The sequence below is a fragment of the Miscanthus floridulus genome, chromosome 6 (genome assembly GCF_019320115.1).
Source record: "Miscanthus floridulus cultivar M001 chromosome 6, ASM1932011v1, whole genome shotgun sequence".
NCBI lineage: Eukaryota > Viridiplantae > Streptophyta > Magnoliopsida > Poales > Poaceae > Miscanthus > Miscanthus floridulus.
The window spans coordinates 9,578,045-9,605,740 of NC_089585.1; the positions used below are offsets into that span (position 1 = coordinate 9,578,045).

A 27,696-nucleotide genomic window follows, 5' to 3' on the forward strand; every position below is an offset into this window, starting at 1 on the left:
GCGAAGTGCTTAGGTTGATTAGACCACCGCTTATGCGCTTGCTCTAGGTTTAGGCCTAGTGTTTAGTGAGGTTTGCATACCTCTTACCACTCAGGTGCTTGTGAGCACCATTGTTGTACATCAGAGGAGCTTGAAGTCTTGCGAGATCACACCAACCGCGTTTGTGGTGTGGCCGCCATCGTGTGCTGGAGGGAACAAGGCCTGCAGCATTTCGGCCGGAAGCTTGATAGTGAAGACGGTGGAAGAATCTAGGAGAGGCTTGCCGAAAGGCACGTCGGAGACCCACTTGCATGTGGGGAGGGCCCAAGGCTATCCACGGAGTTACCCGACTGGGAGCTTGGCCCTTGTGAGGGGCTCCAACAAGGACTAGGGAGAAGCTTGTGCGCTTCTCGATACCTCGGTAAAAATACCAGAGTCGTCGACGGGAGTTTGCATATCTCTACCTTGCTCTTTAGCTTCCGCATTTACATTGATTACTTTACTACATTGCGGTAGAGATAGCAACACACTAGCAAAACCATAGTTGCACATCTAGATAGTTTATCTATTGCATAGGTTTTGCTAGGGTTAGAAAAAGAGGCCATAGTTTAGAGTTAGATTTTTTAAGTTGCCTAATTCACCCCCCCCCCCTCTTAGGCGTCATGGTCCCTTCACTACGTACTGTGCAGATCAGGGTGTGGGGCAACACCACACCGCGTCGTACTTGCCACAATAGAATGGCGTGGTGGAGCGGCGGAACTAGACGGTGGTCGGCATGGCCCAATCCATGATGAAGACCAAAGGACATGCCGGTAAAGTTCTGGGGAGAGGTGGGTGACCATGGTCGTGTTCATCTTCAACCATGCTCCGACAAGGCCCTGACGGGCAAGACGTAGTTTGAAGCTTGGTATGGGTTGCAAGCCGAACGTGGTCATTCCTCTAGACATTCGGTTACATCGGCCACGTTAGGAAGACCAAGCCGAACCTCACCAAGCTAGAGGACAGGAGCACACCGATGGTGTTCCTAGGCTACGCAGAGGGTACCAAGGCATACCGGCTCTATGACCCATGCGGAGACAAAGTGCTTGTCTCGCGCGACATCGTGTTCGACGAGAAGGTGGCTTGGGACTAGAGCAGTCTGAGCACGGGGGGAAGCTGGCGGCTTCACCAACACCTTTGTCGTTGAGCACTTGGTCATCCATAGTGGTGGAGACAGTGGGGAAGAGGTGCCGAGCACTCGGGAGGAGTGCTGAGCACTCTAGCGGTAGAGTCGAGCACTCCTAGGGAAGTGTCGAGCACTTCGAGAGGGATGCCGAGCACTCCGGGAGGAGTGTTGTGCACTTTTGGAGGGATGCCGAGCACGCCAGGAGTGGTGCCAGGAGGTTCTATAGTGGTGGCGACCACTTTAGGACAGGTGTCAAGCACTCCCATGGCAGAGCCAAGATGTCTTGCAGTGGTGCCAACCACTCCAAGACTGAGGCTAGACACTCCTACAGTATGGCTGAACACTGTAGGAGTTTATGACAAGCAATCCAGAAGGAGCGCCGAGCACTTCAGGTGCTATGCCGGGCACTCTAGCAGAACAGGGAACTCCATCAGCACCGATTGAGTTTGCCTCACCTCCAGTGACATCACTGAGTTCGTGGACACCTACCACAAAGGTGAGGAGGTTGTGGTTCTATAGGCTAGATGACATCATCAGTGACACAGGTCCCTCAGGTCTGGCGGGCAGGCTGCTCAACGACGCAGAGCTGCTACTCATCAGTGTAGAAAACCACCCATGTTCACGCTAGCCGAGCACGATGGAAACTAGTGACAGGCGATGCTGGAGGAGATGAAGGCGATCGAGGAAAATGAGACTTGGCAGCTCATCGATCCACCTCCAGGATGCTGTCCGATCAGCCTGAAGTGGTGGTGTACAAGGTCAAAAGGGACGAGCTCGGCGCCATTGTCAAGCATAAGGCACGCCTCATCGCTCGGGGCTTTGTTCAGCGTGAGGGCATAGACTTTGAGAGGTCTTTGCACTAGTAGCGCGCATGGAGTCGATCCATTTACTACTTGCCTTGGTAGCAGCAAAGGACTGGCACGTCCATCACTTGGACGTTAAATCAGCCTTCCTCAATGGCAAACTGGTGGAAACGGTCTTCGTCAGGCAACCCCTAGGTTTTGCCATCAAGGGAGAGGAGCACAGGGTGCTCCAACTGCACAAGGCGCTTTACGGGCTACGGTAGGCCCCCTAAGCATGGTACACCAAGCTTGACGCCACACTGGGCGAGCTTGGGTTTCAACAGTGCACAACCGAGCACTTGCTCTACACGCGACGACGGGGGAAGGAAGAGCTCATGGTTGGTGTGTATGTGGATGACATAATCATCACCGGCGCACGCACGGAGGACATCAACAGCTTCAAGCGAGATGGCAGCTCGTTTTCGAATGAGCGAACTTGGTGCACTCTCCTACTACCTCGGCATCAAGGTGAGACAGGGGAAGGAGGAACTCATGCTCGGTTAGAGCGCGTATGCCTCCAAGCTATTGGAGCGGAGTGCAAGTCATGCGTGACTCCAATAGAGGAGCGGCTAAAGCTGACGAAGGCTAGCACCATGGTGAAGGTGGATGCAACACTCTACCAGAGCATCGTTGGCGGTCTGCGCTACCTAGTCCACACGAGGCCGGACAATGCGTTCACCATGGGCTATGTTAGTCGCTTCATGGAGGATCCAATAGAGGATCACTGGGCTACAGTAAAGCGGCTACTGCGCTACGTCAAGGGGATGGTGAATCATGGGATCTATCAATGGGGAACCCTATGGCCCCCCCATAGACCATACTACAGGGAGGTAGGCCTTGGTAACAAGGCCTACAGCCCAATCACCAAGAAGAACGCGGAGCAAAGCAACGTGCAAAACTGAAACTCCAACACAAACTATACAAGGAAAGGTGCCCTGAAGCGTAGCCTTAGGACTCTGACCTTGTATCTAAATAGGACACAAACAACGCCTCTCAGCGCCTAGACTATAAAGGGATGGTGAGGGTACCCATTGTAAAGGAGAACGCATACCCGATACTCAAAGCAATACAACGCAAACAGGCTAACGCCAAAACTGGACTGTAAGGTTATTACTCGCCCAAGTTGAGGGCCTGAACCAGTATAAATCATGAGTCTCTTTGCGTAACCGCTGAATTCCGCTATTCGCCGAAGCCCGAACAACTGTCTCGGGTACCCCTGTGGCAGGCTATCGGTGGTAAAACATCAACAGCTGGCGCACCAGGTAGGGGCTTTTGATGAAATTTTTCTGGAGAGTTCAGCGCACCTCAACCTCAAGATGACCTTTTCGGCGGGGAACAACCTTTGTCTTCGGATCCTAGATCTGCAAGGCTGACGGCGACGGCAAGCTTCATACCCGTCTTTGAGAAGAAAAAGAATTCAGTGACGAAGTTCAATACAAACTCACCGAGAAGATGACGAAACTCTCAACTTCGGATACAACTCGGAATAAGGAAGAAAGCGGATACGAAACCGACTCTGAAAAAGAGATACAACCCGATTCCAAGACAATCTTCACGGCACAAGAGCCAAGCCTAATTGGACTTGGAGACACAACAACGATCGTGAAGGGATACGACCCGTACAACTCAAAGAAGAACTTGGGAACTTACGGTCTACGCAACGCGGCATCAGTCTATCAACACTTTACCCAAAACAAGATGAACTCAGCAAGAAGAATACTCCTAGAGGGAGCACAAGAAGGGATGATCATGACAGTGACCCCGCAAGATTGTGTGGTGCATTGGCCAGGTTCTTTCACCTCAAGCAAAGTCCAGACTGGTACACATGTTTGAAGAACTACCTTATCAAGAGGGAAAAGAACTCGGATCCAGTTTAGAAGCTACAGACAGCTCAACCAAATGAAGGATGGAATACCATACAAGAAGAGCTCGGAAGAGGTATACTATATACATGGCGGAGCAGTTAGAACAACCTTTGGAACCACCACAGATACTAGATATAAAATCTTCAGACGAATCAGAAGGCAACATCTCGCCAGATGAGAAGAGCGACAACAATGAAAATGATGAGCAAAGACTAGCAAGGCTAAAGAAGAACAAATTGAAAGCTGGAAGAAGGAACCGGGCTAAACAAAGGAAGCAAGTCTGGAATAAATACAAAGCGGAGCTAACGAAATACCAATAGAAAGAAGGCGGAAAAAGAAGCCACAAAAAATACAAAAAGGGAAAGAATTGAAGAATTAACAAAGGAGTTGTACACCCTCACAAATAACAGGAAAGCAAAGGAAGACCAGAAGAAAGAAGTCGGGGGATCAGAAAAACAACCCAGCAAAGAAATTCCACAGGAGCCACAAAGGGAGCAGCCACCCAAAAAATTGAATTTTCAAAGGATAGGACCAGTAGAGAAGTGCTGATATCAATGGAAGGAAGGAACACTACTCAAAGCAACAAGAAAGAGACAAACCAGAATTGAGCCAACGCTACCAAGAAATATCAAGAAGATTTGACAAAGAAGATGACTACGGAGAGTCTGAGTTAAAGAAGACAGGTCTTATTACAGATGGGCAAAATCGCTAGATTACGGAAGAATGGAACCATACGACAGAATCCCTTGTTTCGCAGGAAGACTACAAACTTTAAAGCTACCGCACAAGTTTAAACCAGCAAATCATTCCAAGTTTGATGGCAAAGTCGAACCAAGACAATGGCTAAGGGTTTACTCCCAATCTATTGAATTAGCTGGAGGAGACGACGACATCAAGGCTCTATTCTTCCCAATGGCCCTCGAAGCAATGCCGCTACAATGGTTTGACAAATTGAGGCCAAGATCAATCAGGTATTGGGAAGACTTGCAAGAAGCTTTCTACAACAACTTCGCAGGCATTATTACCCATCCAATGACTGCAGCTGAATTGAAAGGAGTAAAGCAAAGGAGAGGAGAAAGTCTAAGGGAATACTATAGAAGATTTGGAGAATTTAGGGCTCAAGTCCACGACATTACTGATAGGGAGGTGATAGAGGCCTTTGCAGAAGGAATCTGGGCAAACTGGCAATACAAGGACTATTTCAATGAAACCCTAAGAACAAATGAAGACTTCTAGAGGGTTGTTGAGAAGCTAATTTCGTCAGAAGAAAGAACTCGGCATAGATTTGCTAGGGACAACCCAGAGAATAGAAGACCCGATTACAGACAGCAAGACAAAAGACCAAGGCAGGACAATATGGTGGCAACCACAGACAACAAAAGAAGATACAATGGCAACGGCAATGATAGCAATGGTAGCAATCATAATGGCAACTACAACAATAGCAACAATCGTAACAACAGCGGTTACAATAGTAATAGCAACTATCAGAGCTAACCAACTACCGAGGAAGAGCGCCGAAAAACATAGAAAATATGCCGTGTCACATACACCCAGGGGCCAGACACAAGTTAGTTGAATGTAGCACTTTTTAGTGGCAATTCATGAAGAAAGAAAACAGGAACCAAAACAACTCGGAGCCAAAGCAAAAAGAATTCAAGAAGGAAGGAAAAGAGAGCTAAAGGAGATTATTAAGAACCCCAACGCCAATTAGCGGTGATATTTTCAGGTGTTCCTAACACACGAAGCAAAAGGACAAGAGAAACTAGCTCACAGAGCCATCCATGGCAGCTAAACCAGCCATCCAAGGTATCTAGATTGGTCCGAGTACCTCATCCACTTCACAAGAGAAGACCAATAGACTAGTGCAGCAAACGCATGATGCTACCCGCTGGTACTGGGTCCGACTATCACGGGAGTAGCAGTAACTAAAGTACTCATCGATGGAGGAGCCGGGCTTAACATAATTTTCGCAGATACTCTCAAAAGGATGAATATGGATTGTGAAGGTCTAATGACACCCACAAGCACACCATTCTATAGAATAGTACCCGGCAGAGCAGCTATGCCCCTCGGACAGATAACCCTACCCATCACCTTTGGCACACCAGACAAATACCGGACGGAATTCATCAAATTCGAAGTTGCAGGACTTTGAATCATGCTACCACGCAGTACTTGGGAGACCAGCTTTAACAAAATACATGGCAAGTACCACATTATCCATACCTACTGCTCAAGATGCCAACAACAAAGGGCGTATTATCATTGAAGGAGATCTAAAGAAAGCACATGATTGCGACGTACAAGCAGTACAAATATCCGAAAGATTACAAGATATAAAGGAAGGAAAGGAGATTACAATGCTAGCCAACGAAATGAACCCAGATGAGATTAAGATACCGGCTAAGAAGCCAAGCAACTTTCACACCACCAAAAGAAGCCGCTACCAAGACTATTGACCTACTGACTGGTGATCCGGAGAAGACGGCAATCATCAGTGCAAATCTTCGACCCCAAATAGGAACTCGCGCTCACCAACTTTCTTCGGGACAACAAAGATATTTTTGCTTGGAAGCCAGCAGACATGCCAGGGATCCCAAGGGAGTTGGCTGAGCACATAATTGATGTGAACAAAGGGTCCAAACCTATTAAGCAGAAGTTACGAAGATTCGCTCCTAGACTAGAAAAGCAGCAATCAAAAAAGAGATCACCAAGCTCATGGCAGCAGGATTCATCAGAGAAATAATCAACCCGGATTGGCTTGCCAACCCGGTCCTAGTAGAGAAGAAGAAATTCAAAAGAATGGCGCATGTGCATCGACTACACAGACCTCAATAAACATTGCTCAAAAGATCCATATGTCCCACCAAGGATTGATCAAATCATCGACTCGACAGTAGGATCAGCTCTGTTATCCTTTCTAGATTGCTATTCAGGCTATCATCAAATATCCTTAAGAGAAGAAGACCAAAGTAAGACATCGTTCATTACACCCTTTGGGGCATATTGCTATAAATCAATGCCTTTTGGGCTAAAAAATGCAGGGGCAATATATCAAAGAGCAATTCAAACTTGCTTGGGGAGTCAAGTTGGAAGAATGCAAATGCAGAAGCATACATTGATGATGTAGTAATCACGATAAAAGAACCCGGATCATTGATAGAAGACCTCCAGGAGACTTTCAAGAATCTAAAAGCATGGCAAGTGGAAGCTAAACCCCACAAAGTGTGTTTTTGGGGTACCATCAGGACAACTACTCAGGATTTCTAGTCAGTAACCGAGGAATTGAAGCAAGTACAAAGTAGGTTAAAGCCATCATGGATATGAAACCTCCAAAGAAAGTTAAAGACATACAGAAGCTTACAGGATGCATGGCAGCACTCAACAGATTCATCTTCCGACTAGGAGAAAAAGGGCTACCTTTCTTCAAATTATTGAAAAAGGCAGGAAATTTTGAATAGACAGAAGAGGCAAGAAGAAGCATTCCAAAAGTTAAAAGAATACTTGGCATCATCACCAGTAATGACACCACCAAAAGACAAAGAGGACATGATGCTATACATTATAGCAACCAAGAATGTTGTCAGCACAACAATTGTGGTTGAGAGAGAAGAACCCGAACACGCATACAAAATGCAAAGACCAGTCTATTACATAAGCGAAGTACTAATAGAATCAAAAGTGAGATACCCACACGTGCAAAAACTACTTTATGCAATGTTGATATCATCAAGAAAGCTGAGACATTATTTCCATGAACACAAGATTATAGTGGTAACCAATTTTCCACTTCAAGACATTCTGCGCAACAAAGATGCAATAGGTCAGATATCAAAATGGGCAGTAGAACTCGGTGCTCTCAACATAGACTTCAAACCAAGAACAGCAATCAAATCTCAAGTATTATCTGACTTCATTGCTGAATGGACAGAAATCAGTCAAAAAGAACCCGAACCAATACTTGATCATTGGAAAATGTATTTTGACGGTTCCCTAAAGTTAGGAGGAAGCTAGAGCAAGAGTACTATTCATATTACCAGAAGGGAGACAGTTAAAATATGTGCTACAAATACTTTGGCAGGCAACTAACAATGAGGCAGAATACGAATCATTAATACACGGTCTAAGAGTTGGAAGCTCGCTTGGGATCAAAGACTACTTGTCTACGGTGATTCAGCTAGTAGTAATCAATCAAGTCAACAAGGATTGGGATTGTACAAAAGATAATATGGATGCGTACTGTGCAGAAGTCAAAAAATTGGAGAAAAATTTTCCAAGGGCTCGAAATCCATCATGTACTAAGAGATTCCAACATTGCAGCAGATGTGCTAGCCAAATTAGGATCAGATAGAGCAAAAGTACCACCCGGTATATTTGTGGAAGAACTCATAGCCCCATCCATCAAACAACTCAGAAACATAGAAAAAGAGAAGGAGACAACAGATCCAATGGAAATAGATCAAGCAGAAGAACTAGACCAGTCAAGACAAATCATGGTCATACAAAGTGATTAGAGACAAACATACATTGATTTTATCAAAGAGAAGAAACTACCCAAAGATAAAGCAGAAGCAACCCGGGTTGTACAAAGAAGCAAAAACTACATTCTGGTGGGAGATAAACTATACAAAAGAGCAGCATCATCAGGGAGTACTGCTTAAATGTGTTCCGATAGATAAAGGAAAGGAAATCTTGGATGAAATCCACTCAGGATGCTGTGGAAATCATGCAGCCTCTAGGACACTAGTCGGCAAAGCATTCAGAGCCGGTTTCTATTGGCCAACAGCACTCAAAGATGCAGAAGAACTAGTCAGAACATGCAAGAATTGCCAAATATTTGCTAGGCAATCACATGTGCCGGCTCACAACTTAATATGCATACCACCAGCTTGGCCGTTCTCATGCTGGGGGCTGGATCAAGTCGGACCACTCAAAAAAGCAAAAGGAGGCTTCAAATACATATTTGTGGCAATCGACAAATTTACAAAGTGGATTGAATACAAACCTTTGGTCAAATACAGTGCAAAAAGGCAGTGGAATTCATACAAGACATCATGCATAGGTTCGGCATGCCCAACAGAATAATCATAGATCTTGGTTCACCATTTACAGCAAGAGAATTCCAATACTGGGCAAGAGATTGTGGGATAGAAATCGACTTTGCATCAGTAGCACACCCGCAGGCCAATGGACAAGTCGAAAGAGCAAATGGACTCATATTACAAGGTTTAAAACCAAGATTATATGAAGATCTGAAAGATTATGGTGGAAAATGGATCGACAAATTACCAAAAGTAGTATGGGGTCTAAGAACCTAGATCAGCAGAGCAACTGGATACTCACCGTTCTTTCTGGTCTACGGATCAGAGGCAATACTACCAGCCGACTTAATATGGCTACCTCCAAGAATAGAACAATATGAAGAAGGCAAAGCAGAAGAAACAAGGCGGTTAGAAATTGATTCAATAGAAGAAATAAGAGACAGTGCAATCATACAAAATGCAAGATATCAGCAAGGGTTACGAAGACATTATGACAAAAGTACTCAACCCCGATCACTAAAGCCAGGGACTCAGTACTATGACTAATCCAGAAGAAAGATGGATGACACAAACTACTCAGTCCATGGGAAGGACCCTTCATCATGAAGACAGCAACAGGACCCGGCACATATGAGTTGATGACTCCAGATGAAATACCTATAAAGAACACTTGGCATATCAGCCAGCTCAAAAGATTCTACAATTAAGTACAACAGATTATACTCAAGTTTCAAGAGAAATAAAACAGAGATTATTCAAGAAGAACAGCTTCAAATATGAGCCCTGTCCAACGGACAGAACCAACCCGTAATCAGGTTGGGGAAAAAGGGGCTTCCCTGTTAACAGCCAACCCGAAAACGGTTGCGCTACATGGGCAATCTTGTCACTCAACTATATGGAGATGGTCTGATTGACGGCCAACGGCCAATAGCTTCTTGGGTAAGGAGACCCAAGCTAGCATTTGTCACTCTACCATAAAGAGATGGTATGACTGATAGCCCTGTCCAATGGACAGAACCAACCCGTAATCAGGTTGGGGAAAAAGGGGTAGCCCTGCAAATAGCTCAACCCAGAAATGGTTGTTGCTATACGGGCGCAATTGCTTACCCCAAGAGCTGGTATGATTGCTTACTTACCCTACAAATAGCCAACCCAGAAACGGTTGTGCTATACGGGTCCGGTCGCCTACCCCAAGAGTGGTACGATCGAATACTTCGCCCAAGAAGCGGCACAAGCACTCCAACAACTCGGTTGCCTATCCCAAGAGTGGTACGATCAACTACTTCGCCCAAGAAGCGGCACAAACACTCCAACAGCTCAGTCGCCTACCCCAAAGTGGTACGATCAACTACTTCACCCAGAAAGGGACACAAGCACTCCAACAACTCAGTCGCCTACCCCAAGAGCGGTACGATCGATTACGTTGCCCAAGGAGGGGCACAAACACTCCAACAACTCGGTCGCCTACCCCAAGAGTGGTATGATTGACTACTTCTCCCAAGAAGCGGCACAAGCACTCCAACAGCTCAGTCGCCTACCCCAAGAGTGGTACGATCGACTACTTCACCCAAGAAGCGGCACAAGCACTTCAACAACTCGGTCGCCTACCCCAAGGAGTGGTACGATCGACTACTTCACCCAAGAAGCGGCACAAGCACTCCAACAGCTTGGTCGCCTACCCCAAGAGTGGTACGATCGACTACTTCGCCCAAGAAGTGACACAAGCACTCCAACAACTCGGTCGCCTACCCCAAGAGTAGTATGATCGACTACTTCGCCCAAGAAGTGGCACAAGCACTCCAACAACTCGGTCGCCTACCCCAAGAGTGGTACGATCAACTACTTTGCCTAGAGAGGGACACAAGCACTCCAACAACTCGGTCGCCTACCCCAAGAGCGGCATGATCGACTACGTTGCCCAAGGAGGGGCACAAACACTCCAACAACTCGATCACCTACCCCAAGAGTGGTATGATCGATTACTCCACCCAAGAAGCGGCACAGGCACTCCAACAACTCGGTCGCCTACCCCAAGAGTGGTACGATCGACTACTTCGCCCAAGAAGTGGCACAAGCACTCTAACAGCTCGGTCGCCTACCCCAAGAGTGGTATGATCAACTACTTCACCTAGAAAGGGACACAAGCACTCCAACAACTTAGTCGCCTACCCCAAGAGCGGCACGATCGATTACGTTGCCCAAGGAGGGGCACAAACACTCCAACAACTTGATCGTCTACCCCAAGAGCGGTACAATCGACTACTTCGACCAAAGAGCGGCACAAACACTCCAAACAACTCGGTCGCTGACCCAAAGAGCGAAACAAGCTATGGCAAAGCAGAAAAAAGCCACAAGGAAAGATAGGGCGAAACTTGTCCATATTATTCAAAGACATCTAAGAAGAAAAGAAAGATAGGATGAAGCCTACTCGACATCTTAAAAATTTAGAGACAAAGTATATTACAAGGACATCAAAAGAAGGTTGACTTTTCACATCTGTTCAAGAAGACGGAAGAGAAGGAGGAAGTACATTCATTTGATCAAGAATTTGGTCTGATAGACCACTAAGCTATACTTTGGCCTCCTGCCCAGTGTCTTGAAAACTCAACCATTACAGAAGCTTCAGTAATCCGCTCAAAAGGAGCATCAGGGGCAACAACCCAGACATACAAAACCACATTGTTGATGCACCGGTAAAAGCCACCCTTCACAAAATCATAAAACCGGGAAAAAAAGCATCGGTAATCCCTGCTCGGCAAAGACCTGAAGGAACAAGAAGAAGTTCCTAGAACTCCACCATGAAGTACTCAGAGGCTTATCAATCTCAAGATTGCCGATCCTAAGTCTTTTTAGTACTAGCAAGAACATGAAGTCTGACAAAACAACAATTTATATCGAGTTGTTTGCACGAGAGCCAGACAAAGCACTCGAAGACAGTCTCTCAAGATGACGTTCTACACATACCAAGTTGTTTACATAGTGCAAACGAAAGCCAGACAAAGCACTCCACCTATCAAAGAGTCATTTCACGACAAATGGAAACAACTCGTCTACTCAAAGCTACAGATACGTACCACGAAGCAACTGCTCGGAAGAAATCCTGATCACTCACACAATTTGTTTGACGAATAAGTAAAGCAGAGACATCCACACAGAGAAAAAAAAGAAGCCACATCAAAAGAAAAGGAAAAGAGAAATTGGGGAAACAAAGTTTATGATGATCATAGAAGAACACGACTACTACATACATCAAATCACCAAGATAAATCTATGACCGGACAATCTGCCCTTCGCTATCCTTTATGCCAACATCAAAGCGAGGGCTAATGACAACGCACCCAGCCATCATCAGTTCCTCGCCGAAGACCCGCTACCCACAGATTCAACATCATCGTCATCTTCGACAGCAAGGGCGCCCCAGTCGACTTCATCTTCGGCGGCGAGCGCCTCCCAATCAACCTCATCTTCACTGTCACTACTAAGGATGATCAAATCCGCCCTTGTCAAAGTAGCGTCAGCAGCAGAGAGGGGGACAAGAGTGACCATAGGAGCAGCCGAGGGATCATCCTTCTTCTGCAGAGGGACAACCGGCGCTGATGTCCCAACAAGGGGAGCCTTCCCCACCACTGGAGGGGCTGGCAATGAAGGCGACGACGAAGACCTTCCACTCGATGACTCCGCCACGGCTGCCCTCGGAGAGTGAACAAGCGAAGAACGCGACACCTTATAGACACTCTACCTATGGATGAACTTCTTCTTTGTCATTATGGCTATGGCAAAACAATTGCGGAGTGGCCAGTTAAATAGAGACCAAATCGTCATCCTAGGTAGTTCAACAGCCTCCTCGAGATAAGGATGGAGTTAAAACTTTCCACATAAAAGGCACAAATCTACACAATGGTATGATCCAATGGGCAGATTTCAGATTTATCCATCAGCACCACAGCAGAGTTGTCATATTAGCTACAAAAAGAACTCGCCAACCATGAAGCAACGAAGGGTTACCTCACAGAGAACACAAAGAACCTAGCACTTACAGAAAGAAATCGAGAATCTCATAAATAGTAGGGACAGTACGGCAGAAAAATGAATGACAACTCTGAAGACAAGATTTTTTCCATTACAAATGGCTTCAAAAATAGAAGGTTACACATCTTACAAGACCCAATGAACTCGGCACTATGACAAGCAAGGTAGCAAAAAGGAGCCCAAACACAACTAGGCTCTAGAACAACTACGTGCTCCAATTTGCTACTCGGTAGAACAAACTGCGCTCGACTACACTGTTTTCTTCAAAGGACGGACGTAGTGCATCCAAGGCAGAAATCAGCAGCACGGCGGGACAACATAGATCAAGGGAAGTCGGCAGGCATCTGTCTACCCAATCCTAACATGATGCAGGATTAGGTGTTGATCTGCACCGAACAGTCTCAAGACAGACGGCGATGATCAACCCAGAACTATCGGATGAAGGAACGAAGCCCACATCACAAGACTTCCTCCAGCTATGACAAGACGCACAGGAACTACAAGATACGCTCGGGGGCTGCTCTACTTCACAAACTACTATATTCATGACTACGAAGGTTTCAACAAAATATTCAATGGATGAAAATAAGCACCCCAGGAGGGTATTTATAGATCGAAGGAGCGGCGCACATGGACTAGGAGTACCAACGAAACAAGCCTTACAAAGGACACAGTGAAAAGATAGGACTCAATAAAAGAGGACTCTGACGTGAAAGAACGGCACTCAAGGACAAGCATATCCAAGAGAATATTCCACAAGCAACAATACAACCCATGAAGACATGCATTGAATTCTCCAACAACCAAAATGACAACAGCAATAAGTAACCGAACAAACAACTCAGAGATGTATGAAGGATCACAAACAAAATTATAATGTCAAAGGGTTACAGTCGAAAAAGAACTTGGACAGAGAAAAATTATACATCTCATTGATCGAAGACATAAGATAGAGACAAGATTCTTAAATATTGCAACAAGGAACCCAGTGGCGGCAGCAGTGGCAGCTCGGACGCAGAAGAACAGATAGAGCAGCATGTTCATTACCAAGCAAGCATAAGCCCGGGGGCTGCTCAACCTCACACACCAGCATATCTACGAATGAAGAAAGAATTGAAGAAGAAATTTCCTACTCAAGGAAGAACCACAACCAACAAAGAAGGTATTTATAGAAAACCAGAGGTAAACAAGGCTAAAGATCACAAGAAAGAGAGAGGAAAAGAACAAAAGAGAAAAGCAACAAAGGCAAATAGTGCCCAAAAGCAAGATTCCTAACAAAAAGTAAAAGAAGATGCTCACTCATGGCTATACAAAACCCATCCGTGACCAGCAAAAAACAAAGACCAAAGGTGTATAAATCAAGACCCTTCTTCCGGCTTCTTTTCAACAGAAAAGAACCCAGAGAAGGCTCGAGGGCTGCAAGTACCTACCACAGAAAAACATATTTTCAAATTTTTTGACCCTCTAGCTTTTTTGTACCAAAAAAACAAGAGGCTCGAGGGCTACACTCAATGAGTGCAATTTTTGCGAAATTGCACTCACTGCACTCAAAGGAAAAAGAACCCAGAGGACATCAAGCAAAAGTGCACATCAGCCAAAAGAAGAATCAAAGAAGACCATCTCAAGATTTCACTTCAAGAAGAACCCAGATCAAGACTACAACAACTCGGCCCTTGAAGCTCAATCATGAAATGCTTGGGGGCTTGTCGATGGGGAACCCTACGGGCCCCCCATAGACCATACTATAGGGAGGTAGGCCTTGGTAACAAGGCCTACAACCCAATCACCAAGAAGAACACGGAGCAAAGCAACATGCAAAACCGAAACTCCAATGCAAACTATACAAGAAAAGGTGCCCGAAGCATAGCTTAGGACTCTGACCTTGTATCCGAATAGGACACAAACAACGCCTCTCAGCGCCTAGACTATAAAGGGCTGGTGAGGGTACCCATTATAAAAGGAGAACGCATACCCGATACTCAAAGCAATATAACGCAAACAGGCTAACGCCAAAACTGGACGTAAGGTTATTACTCGACCAAGTCGAGGGCCTGAACCAGTATAAATCGTGAGTCTCTTTGCATAACCGCCGAATTCCGCTATTCGCCGAAGCCTGAACAACTGTCCCGGGTACCCCCGTGGCAGGCTATCAGTGTGGTAAAACATCGATAGGATCATCTTCCCAAAGACCGGCGAGAGTAGGCTGTAGCTCACTGTGTTCCGCGATGTAGACATGGCGGGGGACATCGACGGACGACGGAGCACCTTTGGCGTGCTCGTCTTCCTTGGGTCAGCCCCAATTTCATGGCTGTCGCTGAAAGAGAAGGTGGTGGTGCTATCTATGTGTGAGGCAGAGTACGTAGCGGTAGCCACAGCGACGTGCCAAGTTGTGTGGCTATATCGGCTGCTGGGCGAGCTGACTGGTGTGGAAGCTCACCCATCAGCACTGATGGTGGACAACCAGCCCGCCATCGCCCTCGCGAAGAATCCGGTTCTGCACGACTGGAGCAAACACATCGACGTAAAGTTCCACTTCCTCAGGGACTGTGTCGATGGGGGGCAGATCAGTCATCGAGTTCATTGAAACTGGTCGGCAACTCGCGGACGTCCTCATCAAGCCGCTCGGATGACTTCGACTCATGGAGCTGAAGGAGATGATCGGCATGGAAGGGGTACAAGGGTTAGTAGTAGGATTAGGGAAAGATTGTTAGCTAATCTACTGTTACCTTGTGTGAACACAACAAGGGAAGGAGGCGCCAAAAGGCCCCCTGCTTTGATATTGTAGCCGCTATAGGTACAGGCACCGCACTGGCTCACCTACAGTATTGTAGCCATGCAGTGGCCGGCGCAGAGTCAGCCCTGTCAGTGTTATCGAGTTACTATTACTGTATGTGGGCTATACTAGGACTAGATAGATAGAGTTGTATAAATAGACATACACAGTAACTCAGTAAAGAGAGTTCAGATTTGCCATCTCACAGACAGGGCTTCGGCCAACGCTGGTGTCTTGTATTGTACATGCTTGCTCTGTTCTTCCTTCTTCTTCTAGCTCCAGACATAGTGCGTAGGACGGACAATGCCTACTCGTGGTTGGCACGGCTAGTGGGTGCTTGGCAACACTAGCGGGTGCTCGACAAGACCGGTGAGCACTTCACTCACCTGAGCCGATGATCCTATGGACCAACAATGATCACCATCGGGACGATGAACATCCTCGACTCCTTCACGCCTTGCTACCACTACTGGACTCAGGTTCTTTGCTGAGTGCCTGAGGCACTCGACAAAGGCCAAATTGCACTCGGCAAAGCCTTTGCCGAGTGCGGCACTCGGCAAAGAACACACTGGCAAAAAATTGATCGGCAAAGCCCTCTTTGCCGAGTGTCTTTTATCGGGCACTCGGCAAAGAAAAGCGGCCGTCACGGCGCCGGCCCATTGATGGTGGCTTTGCCGAGTGCCAACCTGTAGGCACTCGGCAAAGATTTTTTATTTTTTTTAAAAACAAATTCTTTGCCGAGTGTCAACCCTGCAGGCACTCGGCAAAGATTTTTTTTAAATTTCTTTGCCGAGTGCCCACTGGCCGGCACTCGTCAAAGTTTAATTTTTTTTAATTCTTTACCGAGTGCCCTCTTTCTGGCACTCGGCAAAGTTTGATTTTTTTTTAAAAAATTCTTTGCCGAGTGCCCTCTGGGACGGCACTCGATAAAGTTTGAATTTTTTTTTTTAAATTCTTTGCCGAGTGCCCTTTGGCCGACACTCGGCAAAGTTTGAATTTTTTTTTAAAAAAAATCTTTGCCGAGTGCCCTCTGGGGCCGACACTCGGCAAAGTTTGAATTTTTTTTAAAAAAATCTTTGCCGAGTGCCCTCTGGTCGGCACTCGGCAAAGTTTGGATTTTTTTTTAAAAAAAATCTTTGCCGAGTGCCCTCTTGCCGGCACTCGGCAAAGTTTGATTTTTTTTAAAAAAAATCTTTGCCGAGTGTCCTCCGGACGACACTCGGCAAAGTTGAAATTTTTTTTAAAAATTCTTTGCCGAGTGCTATGGTCATGGCCCTCGGCAAAGCTAGAAAAATGGTTTTTCATCAGCCCATTTTCCTAGCTTTGCCGAGTGCTGTGACCATGGCACTCGACAAAGGGGTCCTTTGCCGAGTGCAACACTCGGCAAAGTGACCCAAAACTGGCCATTTTTAATTTTTTTTTATATTCCATCATGACAAATAAATTCATACAATCATATATCTCATCCATCACATATATATCTCATCCATCCACACATCCATCCGCACATATCACATCCATCACAATATATATCACATATATAATAATAAGTGCTCAAGTCCATCCAAATAAATCCACAAGTCCATCAAAGTCCACAAGTGCATCACAAGTATATCAAAGTCCATCATCAAGTGAACAACAAATGAAAAAAATACAACATGCACTCATCTCGGCCACTGCGACTGTGGTGAAGGACCCAGTTGCATCATTCGGAGGTGCATGAGGTAGATTATTCAAACCACCATTAGATGGAGACTGCACAAAGGAGTAAAGATTACATGTGAGACAAGATTATTTAGATAGCTAATCTAGGGAGGTAGAGGCCATACAAGCAAAGCACAAGCGAAAGAAAAAAAACTTTCATACTCACAGGAGTAGCTGCAGCTGCAGGATGCGAAGGCGGAGGTGGAACCAATAGCCTAAGTGGTAGAGACAAGCCCACACGTTGCCCAAGCCCTTGTAGGAACTCCGTAATATCCGTCAGCCTCTGCGTCTGGGCCTGCTGCTCGGTCCGCTCAGCGTCTAGCTAGGCCACCAGCTCCTGACATTGCCTCATTTCTTGTTCCAGCCGAGCCTGCAATATTCCACTCCAATATTTTAGTAATGCAAAGCTAATTAAGGTGTGTGAAGATCAATGTATGCCGAGTAAAACAGGAATAACCTCAAGTGCGTCGACTCGATGCTATGCAGTGGTCGACCGTGTGCGGATGGCCGGGCTCTCGCTCGTGCTCTGTGCTTGTATCTGAGAGAGAGGGAGTAGAGGCCGTGTCAATGACGCCATCGCCAAGCTAGAACCGCCCATGCTTCTTGCCTTGCCCCGCCCTCATGATGGCCTCTCCATCGAAGTCCTGGGTGGTCAGATCATGGTCTGACCCATGGAGCGACCTCGCCACCTTAGTGTACTCACTGATGCGGGAGTGGACGCTCGGGTTCGTGTATGCCTCGAGCGGGTCCTCCAGGTTGAAGGAGACATCAGACGTCGCCTTGCCCTTGTGGGCCATACATCATGCCTGGAAGTCCGAGCAAGCCTAACCACTATGTGACGCCGACTGCGAGAAAGACAGCACGATGATTACAAATTAGGTAGAACTGAGCGTCACAATAGATAAATGAATTCGTGTACCCACGCTTGTTTGTATCCGGTGAGGCTGCGGCTGCCTTGATGGTGTGCTAGACCTTGCATCTGCAAATGATGGTCTTGGGCATCCCTGTGCATATTGAGGTATTCCTTCATGAACCACCTCTCCACCATCATCGCCCAACACTCGGGATACGCTTGGCACCACTAGGGAATCATCTACACATCATCAAGTATTGGACATATAAGAAGATCAAATTAAACCAACTTAATCTCAAAACGAATCAATATTGATGTTCTTCATTTACCTCAAGGTACTGCTCCCAGGTCAGCTGCATCTCTCTTGTGTCTTTCTTGGTTTTCCTCTCTCCAAGCTTCGACCCATAGTAGGTTACGATGGCCTGGATGCGTGCCTCGTGATGCATGTCAGGTGACGAGTTTTTTACAGGCTTCGGTAGTCACCTGCTCTGCCCTGGCCTCAAATCCCTCCTCACATCTATAATAAGTCTACATACAAAAGTAATGTATCCATTCATTATTTCAAGAAAAGTCCAATGAATGCGACGTATTGAGCAATGTTGTGCGAGGGAGACTTACCCAAAGCTCTACCTTCACCCGCGCCGCCTTGTTGGGGTACTCCACATCGGTGGCGATGGCATAGTGGTCAAACGAGTAGGCCGGCTCCGTCTTCGATGCATACGTGACAATGCCGAGGAAGTGTTGCCTGCATAGAAGACCTAGGATGCCATTGACTAGCCATGCGTTACCACCCGACACAACCACCTAGTTCCTGCATAAGTGATTAAGAAAAATTATTAGTTTTTTTCATCATATCATATGAAGTGGTGGTGATAACATATAAAGTTACTTACTTTTGCCCTTTGGGGCGAATCACTAGGGCGTTGATGAGGAAGCGGAGCCTATGGGAGGCTCACGGGACCTCGCAAGTAGACACTCGAAGAGGAGTCGGAGGAAGCAGAACCTGTGCCTACCGCCTCCTCCTCCTCTGGCTCCTCACACAGCCCCTCCTCCTCATCCATCTGGCGAACCAGCTCATTGTCTGACTCATCCACGGGTGCCACCTCCTCCTTCGGCTCCTCCTCACACGGTGTGGGAGCAGACGTCCCCTCCTACAGTTGGCGGTCCTCTTCCTCGTCCTCCTGACTGATCCCTCCACTGCCTCCTCTGCCTCCTCCTACAGCTGGCGTGGTCTTTGGTAAATCAAGTTCATGGACCTATAATGGTCGCCCGCCATCTTTGTTCAATCACCTGCAACAAAAAAGAAAAACAAGACGTAATTAGAAATAGGTGCAAAAATTAACAAAACATAATTACAAAAAACATAGTATTACATGTATTAGAAATAATCTTCATGATTGAGATTAGCTGGATCATAGGTCTCGTCATCACTATCAACATTGTCCAACTCATCAACACTATCCGAAGGAGGAATGTTGTCTTCATTGTCATTGCCTAAACATAATCGCTCAAGCATTTGTATGTCCTTCAGATTCCACACCTCATCTCCAGCATCCTCATCATCATCCCTTTCATTGTCTACTTCCATTCCTATCTCTTTGGTTAAGTCTATGTCAAACCTCCCTTATAGTCTCTCTTCTTGATAGAACTCTCCATCATATGTGTTTGGGTTGAAGTTGTAATCTTCATCGTTTGGGACAGGTAGTTTACCGTGTGGCGATACCTTGTGCACAATAGACCAACCCTTAAGATGCTCGGCGTCTTTGCATGCATATGACATATAATAAACCTGGACGGCCTGTTGAGCCACAATATAGACATCTTTTCCTAGATAGATGGAATCTTGTTGAATTTCGACTAGCCCAAGCTTAGGGGTCTGTCTCGTTACTCCAGGATGAAACCAAGTGGCATTTGAATATGATAGGAGTAAGAGGTTTGGAACCATAGAATGATAGTTCATAGATTTCTTCAATTCTTCCATAATAGTCGAGTCCATCAGTGCTGGGCGTAACAACTCCATTGTTTGTGGTTTTTCGATTAGGCTGACTCTACTCGTAGCTTACTGTGTGAAAATAATATCCATTCATGTCATAACCGGTAAATGACTTGACCCTAACGGCACAGCCGTTTGCAACCTGTCTTAGCTCGTCACTTATAGACGCATCAGTTTGGGCTTTCTGTTTGAACCAACAAATGAAATCGGGGCTCCCTGGTCCTGCACCCCGTGAAAGAAGGGTATCATTTTCTTGCGGGGTAGGTTGCCTTGATCCATGTCAGGATTGACGAAGAAATTCCCTGTACCAACAAGAAACAAGGGGGTTGGATGAAGAAACAAGGCCATACGGTGAAATGAAACAAGTTCGTTCAGAACTTATCCAATGAACAGCTACACCTCAACAAGGTTGGTCAACACATATAGCATGATACTGCGCCACTCTTCATTTTTTAATTGCTTAGTGGTCGATGCACTTGCGCTTCTGAGTTGCCCTTGGAAAAGGCTGAGGTTCGATTCATTTTCACCAGCATTGTAATGAGGGGGTGGATTATAAACGCTAGGAAGTTTCTCAGTGTAGTATTTCTCTGTGAAGTTCGACACCTCCTCTAGAATGTATGCCTCTACAATGGAAGCCTCAATTTTGGCTTTATTTCTACATTTTTTGCGAAGAGTCTTCAGACATCTCTTGATTGGATAGCACCAACGGTTCTGCACGGGCCCCCCATCCGTGCCTCATACGGGAGGTACACAATCAAATGCTGCATCGGCAAGAAGAAGCCGGGTGGAAGATCTTCTCCAACTTACAAAGCAACATGGGTGCCGCTTTTTCCAAGTCATCAATGACGGTTCGAGAGAGCTCCTTAGCACAAAGCTGGCGGAATAAGTAGCTCAACTCTGCCAGCACTTGCCAGACATGCTCCGGGACATAGCCTTGAACCATCGCCGAAAGAAGCCGCTCAATCCATATGTGGTAGTCATGACTCTTCATCCTGTTTACTCGCAGAGTGCCTAAGTTCACTCCCCTCTTTAGATTCGCTGCATACCCATCAGGGAACATTAGCATCTTGATCCATTCAAGTACTTCCCTCCTTTGGTCCTTTTTCAAGACGAAATCGGACTTAGGCCTTCTCCAGGTCTTACCACGACTAGGAGGCTGCATCTCTTGATTTGGTCTATCGCACAATGTTGCCAGGTCCACTCTAGCCTTAGGGTTGTCCTTAGACTTTTTAGTGTCCATGAGTGTTGCCCAAAGTACCTCGGTGACATTCTTTTTAGTGTGCATTACATCAATGTTATGTGGTAGGAGAATGTCATCGAAATAGGGGAGCCTCATCATGCCCGAGATATGAGTCCACATATGTTGCTCACCATATCCCACAAAACCACCTTCTTCATTAGGCACGAGAGCATCTATCTGAGCATGAACCTCGGCACTAGTCATCATCCGGGGTGCATCAGATATCACTTTGACACATTTCATAAAGTTCTTGATGTCTTGTCTGAATGGATGGTCAAGAGGTAGGAATTGACGATGTCTGTCGAACTGATGAATACTTGCCACCCTTCTGCAACCAAATGAACCTCACACCTTCCTTGCATAGAATATCCCATATGCTAGGAAGTCATGCAGGGAGTAGTGGTACCAAACATGTATTTTGAAGGTTGTCTTTGTAGCTCGATCATATGTCCATATCCCTTCGTCCCAAGCACGGACCAATTCATCAAACATGGGCTCTATGAACACACCCATATTACTCCCTAGGTGTCCAGGAATTATCAACGACAAGAATACGTTATGTCGTTGAAAGGAGACACTTGGGGGAGATTAAGGGGGATAACAAAGATGGGCCTATATGTGTATGGGGTAGCCATCATTCCATAAGGATTGAACCCATCTGTTGCCAGCGTGACATGTACATTACGAGCCTCATCTACTTTGTCATGATGTTTGTCATTAAAGCGGATCCAAGCTTCACCATCGGATGGATGTACCATCTTGTCAGGATTGTACCATTTGCCATTTTTGTGCCATGTCATCTGTTTCATGGATTCCTTGGTCATGTATAGCCGTTGGATCCTCGGTAGGAATGAAAGGTACCAGTAGGATTTTCACGGGGATCGTAAGTTGACTCTTCTGGCCATCATCAGAGTCTACCTCCAGGTACCTAGAGGATTTACACTTTGGATAGAATTTTGCATGCTCGTGTTCTTTCCTAAATAGGATGCACCCCTTTGGACAAGCATGTATCTGCTCATACGGCATCTTAAGTGCTCGAAGGAGTTTCTGTGACTCGTATATGCTCTTTGGCAGAATGTGGCCCTCCGAAAGCAGGGTGCCAATCATGGCCAACATCTTATCGAAGCCAGGTCGACTCAAGTTTAACTCAGACTTCAACCCCATTAAGCGTCCAATGGCATCCAGTTGAGACACCGTTGACCAATCGTGAAGGGATTTCTGTGCTGAGTCCATCATGTCGTAGAATGCCTGTGCGGCTGCCTCCATCTCCTCCTTCTCATGTCCCTCATCGAACTGTCCTTAGTGAAAGTCATCTAACATGTCTGGTACCTCGGCATCAGCATTAAAAGCCTCCACCCGTGGTCTCACCACCTCCTCTCTCATACGATGGGCTTCACCATGGTGGACCCACCGGGTGTAGTCCGGCGTAAATCCATTCTTCACCAGATGTTTACCCATTTCCACCTTGTTTACCCTCCTCTTGTTTCCACATTTGCTGTAGGGACACAAAACTAGGCAATGTCCTTTAGCAGCCTTGCCAAAATGCACTGTTGAAGAAAGCATCGGTCTTGTTCATCCATTCCGTGGTGTAATCACTGTGACTTCTCCAGCCCGTGTACATCCACTGACGGTCATCCATCCTCTAACATATGTATCAGCGAGTAATGTAACCATCAATTGCATCTACATGGTGTTCCTACTATCTAATAGGTGAGGATAGGTCCTAATCCCACCCACAGATGCGTAGATAAGGTTAGTTTCCATGCTCTACTCCTATCCGAGATAGAATTTCAGCAGCACATTCCCGCTGTTCTCTAGATACATGTCTTGCCAAAGAAGAGTGTGTATCCGGAGAACAACAGGGAGGTGATGCCAAAACTCTATCTCGGACCGAAGCAGACCATGGAAACTAACTCATCTATGCATCCGCGAACTGTCCAAAAAACATGGACAATCCAAAACAGATACGGTCATAGATATGCAAAGATCTACATACCTCCAACTATATCTCTTTCGAACGGGAGACGCCTAACTAGGTTACGCGATCTACGACCATGATACGGAAAGATGGGTTATACCTAGGGTGGCGGTGGAGTCAGGCTAGTAGGGCCATGGCGGGTCGGTGTAGTGGCGAGGCGGCGTGGTGCAGGTAGACCGACACGGCAATGGGAACTCTGACTTGGCTCCGACGGGCTCTTTTCTACAAAAATGGAACAAAATACTGTGATTTAAAAAAAATCGACAGAACCTCCCCTGCACGGTGAGGTTTCCAAAACCTGCAAAAAACAGCGGCACGATGGCTGACAAGCACATATGTCTCAAGAGAAGCCATGTAATTTGGATATCAATCCATGCAGAAGAATATATCCAAGTAGTACCACTACTTCTACTACTACTTCCACTATTGCTACTACTACTACCACTAGTTCTACTACTACTACCACCACTATTGCTACAACTACTACCACTACTTCTACTACTACCACCATTAATTCTACTACTACTACTACCACTAGTTGTACTACTACTACCACTACTTCTAATACTACTACTACCACTAGCACTACTAGTACAACTAATACTACTACAACTATCACTACCATGACAACAAAAAGAGAGAAGGCATACCTGACGGGCGCCGGGGTAGGGGTGGGCGGCGTTGGGGTCGGGCGGCATCGGGGTTGGAGTCGGGGTCATCGGAGTCGGGAACGGGGTCGGGCACGGGCGCGGTCGGGGGCAGGGCCGGACGGGGGGTAGGGCCGGCCTGGGCGGCCGGGGGCAGGGTGCGGGCAGCGTAGGCAGCGTGGGCGCACGGGCACGCGGGCAGGCCGGCCTAGGGCTGCCGGGAGCAGGGCACGGCCGAGGGTAGGCCGTGGGCAGCGCGGGTAGGCCGGGGGCAGAGCACGACCGAGGGCAGGACGCGTGGGCGCGCGGGCGGCGCGGGCAGCGCGCGGGCGCTGGCGGCGTGGGCGCGGCGTGCGGCGCGGGGGCTGGGGCAGCGCGAGCGTGGGCGCGGGGGCTGGCTTTCTGGTTGTCTGTCTCACTCCGGCTGAGAGAATTCGCTTAAGTCCAGAACGGCTCTTTACCGAGTGCCGGATCAGGGAGGCACTCGGCAAAGATTTATTTAAAAAAAAAATCTTTGCCGAGTGTCTCAGATTTGGCCCTCGGCAAAGATTTAATTTTTTTAAAAAAAATTCTTTGCCGAGTGTCCCAGATCTGGCACTCGGCAAATTTTTTTAATACTTTGCCGAGTGCCCCTGGCACGGCACTCGGCAAAGATTTTTTTTAAAAAAATATCTTTTTTGGAAAAAAAAAACTTTGTCGAGTGCTCCTGGCTCGGCACACGGCAAAGATTTAAATTTTTTAAAAAATATATTTGCCGAGTGCCCTGTGAAGGCACTCGGCAAAGAGGAAATTTTTTAAAAAAATCCAAACCCTCTTTGCCGAGTGCCTTATCCGTGGCACTCGGCAAAGACCCCATTTGCCGAGTGCCATGCCCCGGCACTCAGCAAAGTTTTTTTTGTTTTTGGCCTCGAAATTTTTTGTGCAGCCCTTTAAAAGCACCAGGAACTCCTAGTTAGAATTTAGGGATTTTTTATGGCTTTTTGATATATTTAGTTACTTTATTTTATTTACTTGAATTTTTTCGAAAAATATAATTTTGAATTGTACGTGGTACGAATAATGGAATTTAATAATTCAAAAAATGATAGTCATGTTACTGAGTGTAGTGTGAGGCCATATCCAGGAACGTACCGAAATTTTGGATATCTTGTTCACGAAACATGACCGTGACCTTGCGTGCAAAGTGTTTTTAAATTCTATAAAAAGCAAACAAAGTCCAAAAATCATGAAACTTGTTGAGTAAACATCGTACGTGACAACGTGTACGAAATCTTCTGAAATTTTTATCACAGCCTCCACATATGATATCACGACATCTCAACAAGTTTCATGATTTTTGGACTTTGTTTGCTTTTTATAGAATTTAAAAACACTTTGCATGCAAGTTTGTGGTCATGTTTCGTGAACAAGATGTCCGAAATTTCCGGTACGTTCCTGGATATGGCCTCACACTACACTCAGTAACATTACTATCATTTTTTGAATCATTAAATTCCATTATTCGTACCACGTGCAGTTCAAAATTATATTTTTCGAAAAAAATCAAGTAAATGAAATAAAATAACTAAATATACCAAAAAGCCATAAAAAATCCTCAAATTCTAACTAGGAGTTCCTGATGCTTTTAAAGGGCTGCACAAAAAATTTCGAGGCCAAAAACAAAAAAAAAAATTGCCAAGTGCCGGGGCATGGCACTCGGCAAAGTATTTTTTTTCAAAAAAAAGACATTTTTTTTAAAAAAAATCTTTGCCGAGTGCCATGTCAGGGGCACTCGGCAAAGTATTAAAAATGCCGAGTGTCAGATCTGGGACACTCGGCAAAGAATTTTTTTAAAAAAAATTAAATCTTTGCCGAGTGCGTAACAGCAGGCACTCGGCAAAGAAGGACGTGGCCGAACACCGTTACGCAGGTCAGCCTATGCCGAGTGCCGCTCTTTTACCGAGAGTCCGGCACACGGCGAAGAAGTCCTTTACCGAGTGCATTTTTTTGCCGAGTGCAATTCTTTGGTGAGTGTAGCACTTGGCAAAGAAAGTCTTTACCAAGTGCCCGATTTTTAACACTCAGCAAAGAATTTTGCACTCGGTAAAGTCTCACCACTGGCCCCTTCTCACCGTCCGCCGTGAACTACAACGCCGGGTTCTAGGCAGCCACGTTGAACGTGGTCATGTCGCTGGCGGTGATTGTAACACTGCTGCTCCTTACCCCGCTGTTCACTATACCCCGCTGGTGGTGCTGTCGGCGATCATCATCTCCGTGATGCTGTGGCTGATTGACTACCATGTCGTGCTCCACCCGTGGCAGGTTGACAAGGTGGACTTCTGCTTCTGCATCGGCGCCTACCTGGGTGTCGTTTTTGGCAGCGTCAAGATCGGGCTGGTCGTCGCCGTCTCCATCTCCGCCCTCCGCGCCTTGATGTTCATCACGCGGCCCCGGACAACGGTGCTCAGCTCGGCAACATCCTAACTCCATGGTCTACCGAAGGATGGACCAGTATGCCGCCACGTAGACGATGCCCGACATGCTCGTGCTGCGCATAGGCACGCCCATCTACTTCGCCAACGCCAGCTACGTGCGAGAGAGGTAAGCAATGCAGGAAGGTTGATCAACGGATTCGAACTCGATGGAGGGATGACGAGAACGATCTGGGTCCTACCTACCGGTGTTTGGTTTGATCAGGATCTCGTGGTGGAACGACGACGAGGAGCGCACCAAGGGTAAGGGCGAGATTGGCATGCAGTAAGTTGTCCTCAACATGGGTGGTGAGTAATCAGTTGCATGGTTTTCTCTCAACTCTAAAACTTGACCGATCTGCATCAGAAACTTGATCTGTATTTTCTTCATGCTGCAGCGGTCAGCAGCGTCGACACGAGCGGGGTGAGCATGCTCGCTGAACTCAAGAAGTCCATGGACCAGAGGGGAATGCAGGTAAGAGCAGAACCAATCACACACTCCCATCCATCCAGCGCTGATTTAGTCCTTTATTTGTTGTCAACTCCAGCACAGTTCTGAAATGTCATATCATGCCGCTTGCATGAACCCTGGCTGATTCCGTAGTGCTGTTCCGTGTCTTTCATTAAGATCAAGCTGGCGAACCCAGGCAGCGAGATCATGAAGAAGCTGGATAGCTCCAAGGTGCTGGAGTAGACCGGTGACGAGTGGATCTTCCTGACGGTAGGCGAGGCAGTGGCATCGTGCGCCTACGTGCTGCACTCGCACAGGCCGAGCATGGTCAAGGACAGCGTCGCAACCCTTGAGAGCATGGTCTGACTGATCGATACGAGGACCCTCAACCGTGTGTAGTAAGAATTATATAACTTGTCCGTATGGATGCATATATTAGTTGCATTTCAATGTTTTTTAAGATTATTCTTTTATCCTCTTGAAGAAAACATATTCAATTATAATTTTGCTTGGTTGAACTTTTGCTACAGGTTTATGTCTCAAAAAATGAGCAACGGTTTACTGGCCGCGATGCCTATCGACAATATCAAAAGGTAATTGATGCTTACCTTTTTCTGTGATTTTTGCTCTTATTCATATTGGTACTAGGTGTTGGACTTACTGAAACTTAAACATCCCCTGT

General features: G+C 46.5%; 1 pseudogene; it reads left to right on the top strand.

Moving 5' to 3' along the window:
* The first annotated feature begins 1,866 nt into the window (after nucleotides 1-1,866).
* LOC136460191 (sulfate transporter 3.1-like) lies at nucleotides 1,867-27,380 on the top strand (annotated as a pseudogene).
* The last annotated feature ends 316 nt before the right edge of the window (nucleotides 27,381-27,696 follow it).